The 3,146-nt window shown below is 28.3% G+C and overlaps 1 long non-coding RNA gene across 2 annotated transcripts; it reads left to right on the forward strand.

Annotated features, from left to right (window-relative positions):
• The first annotated feature begins 312 nt into the window (after positions 1-312).
• Positions 313-2,925, forward strand: LOC141455693 (uncharacterized). Of its 2 annotated transcripts, none has more exons than XR_012459401.1 (3): positions 313-899; positions 1,760-1,992; positions 2,468-2,925. It is a non-coding gene; the product is annotated as an uncharacterized lncRNA (long non-coding RNA). The 2 variants fall into 2 exon arrangements; XR_012459402.1 differs by having other exon boundaries at positions 2,571-2,925.
• Positions 2,926-3,146: the final 221 nt, after the last annotated feature.

The raw sequence follows: 3,146 nt of genomic DNA on the forward strand, positions 1-3,146 counted from the left end.
ATCATGATTTGTACTCGTATATACTATCTCTGCTTTATTTTAAGTTTAATGGTGTATTCGATACAATTTTTTGTTAATGAAAAAAATAGTGTTTTATCCAATAATATGTTTTCGAATAGGCTAGACATCTTATTTTGTTAAGTTACTTCTAGTCAAAAATTGTGAAAAAAAGATTAATTCGAAATGATTTCTTCCCCCCCTTCCTGACAGAAAATTTTATAAATCATTTTAATTTTTAATTTTATTTGTATTTTGTTTTATCCATTGTATAAATGGATTTTTCTAATTTTATAATCATTGTTAATTTTTTAGTGTTATGATTATTATTATTTTTGCTATTTAAACATATGTTACACAAAATTCACTTGGTAAACCTAAAGATAACCTCACAACTTGTAGCTTCGTTCAGTTCGTTTATCTCACTGATATAATTGTCACACAATCAACTCTCTCACTGAACCAAATAATTCACATGTGTTTGTGTTTCCGAGAACAATTTATTTTTAAAAGACAAGTACTTTGAACATTCTCTAAACTTTGCTTAAGATCTGTAGGCACAATTGTTGAGTAACTGGTTTTAGTGTACCCTGTATCAAACTCAAACTCACATCTACATCCGTACAAGGTTGTGCGTATCACAGAAACTTCATTTAATAAACCCACTTCAGTCTATTTCCACACAACCTAATCTGGTAGTTGGATGTAAATCCCGCCTATAAAAAGAGGCATTACTTGACTTTTTACTATTTCCACACATTAATGGATTTACTTAATATCTTCAAGTTAATGCCGACAGAAGTTAAGTGGAATACTGATTACGGAGAGGAAGTTCAGATCGGCTAAGGTTGCAGAACACTATGGATTTATTTACTTTCCTTCCTTGAAATCTATAACTACTTGTAAGTACCTTAAGTTAATTAATATTTCCATTTTTCATTAGTTTTTACCCTGTAAGCTGGGAATGATCAATATAAATATTGGAAATTTTAATTTTTCTCGCCAGGTATGCGAAATATATTCGCGTGTATTCAAAATAGTTATACGGGGTTTGTAATTATTAGCTCCCGATGATAGTATTGTATCATTTTTATGACTTGCACAATTTGAATGTGGGAACTTTAAGATTAATTATTCTCTCCGAATAAATCTTGAAAAAAATCAGTTTAGTGTACCATTCCTAAAAGGAAAAAACAAAATAAGTATTGATCTCACTACAGAATTAAAAATAAGTAAAACAATTGAAATTAAAAAGTTTACAAATGCGAATGCTGCTAATGCTCTGTAGCGTCGACTGCTAAAACTAAAGGTACTATTAAGGCAATCTTAGTTCTAGCAGTCGCCGCTAGAAAGCGTAGGCAGTTACTTTTAGCACCTTTTTTAATAAATTATTACTGTAGATTTTAATTTTTAGACATTTCAAGTAATAGTCTAATCAGTTTCGTTCAAAATGATACTTTCTTTTATTAAAGAAAAACTTCATAGTGAAAGAGGGGTTTTAATGAATTTAATTTTTATTTAAATTATTTTGCTTGATTATTGTTACTGGATTTATACCTTTCGTATGATTTCCATTATTTTCGTCACATAGGTAGCTTAAAATTTTTTTCTAAATTCTAAAATATCTTGTCTTATTGCACAAAGCATTGGTAATTGATGACTGGGAAAATGCAGAATCTATTAGGCAGCATAATTTTTATTGTTTTAGAATAAGTTAAAAGTTTATTAAAGTAAGAACTGATTATATTTTGTTGTTTAATAGCCTGCAGAAAGTGATAAGAGACTGCAGTCAGGAGCTTTCTCTTTAACCAGTGCTTTCTACCAATGCCAAAGTTACAGCCTTAGTAATAATGCTCAGCTTTCATCTGGAAATGGTTATCTTTATGGGCCCTGCTTCACATCCAGGAACGGTAAATATTAAGTGACTTTCATTAAGTCTATTCTGGAGAATGAAGAAGTCAAGGAAATGTCTACTTGGAAAGGATTGTTTTTCAGGTAATCTTATCTATTATTTTATATGTTGTAAATATTGCAACATAAAATCATAAACCTACATAAAACTAGAACAATAACTAAATAAAGAAAACCTTATATTTGAAAAATTGCATACCTATTTTGGTTTTACATAGATTTTATATTTACATCATAAAAGTAGGAGTCTAAGAAAAAACCTTTAATTAAAAAAAGATCTATTTATTTCCATAACTATTTTGCCTTTACATAAATTTTACATTTACTTTACCTTATACTATAAATAAGAATTGCTGAAATACATAGATTTTACATTTACTTTTGTTTTTACATAGATGTGACATTTACTTTACCTTATACTATAAATAAGAGTTGCTGAAATACATATATTTTACATTTACTTTTGTTTTTACATAGATTTTACATTTACTTTACCTTATACTATAAATAAGAATTGCTGAAATACATAGATTTTACTTTTACTTTTGTTTTTACATAGATTTTACATTAACTTCATAAAAGTATGAGATTTAAAAAAAAAAAACAGTGCTTTCTACCAACGCCAAGTTACAGTCTTGTAATGCTCAGCTTTCATCTGGCAGGTCCCAGCTTCACACCCAGCAAACGAAAATATTAGGTGATTCTCATTAAGTATATTCTGGAGAATGAAGAAATCAAGGAAATCTCTACTTGGAAAGGATTGTTTTTCAGGTAATCTTATCTATTTGCATGCCTAATTTAGTGTGTACATAGATTCTACATTAACTTCATAAAAGTGGGAGATTTAAAAAAATAACCTTTAATCAAAAAAGATCTATTTATTTGCATGCCTATTTAGTTCGTACATAGATTTTACATTAACTTCAAAAAAGTAGGAGGCTAAAAAAACCTTCAATAAAAAAAAGATCTACTTATTTGCATGCCTATTTAGTTTTTACAGTGATCAAAATTAAAGAATAACTAACACTGAACGTAGTCAAAAGGAAGCGATAATATTAATTTGTAAGTAATAACTAAATTATAACATGCTATTTTCATGCAAGAATAATAAAAGTCTTACCTTGTTTAAAGAATATCCAATTTCATCAGCATTTCAATAGATCACCAGTCCAATAGCACTTGACACTTTTTAAAATAATTCACAACACTATTTACACTAAAACTGTATATCACGCACT

The sequence above is a fragment of the Rhodnius prolixus genome, unplaced genomic scaffold (assembly GCF_049639745.1).
Source record: "Rhodnius prolixus isolate KJV_2025 unplaced genomic scaffold, Rpr scaffold_4, whole genome shotgun sequence".
Classification (NCBI taxonomy): Eukaryota; Metazoa; Arthropoda; class Insecta; order Hemiptera; family Reduviidae; genus Rhodnius; species Rhodnius prolixus.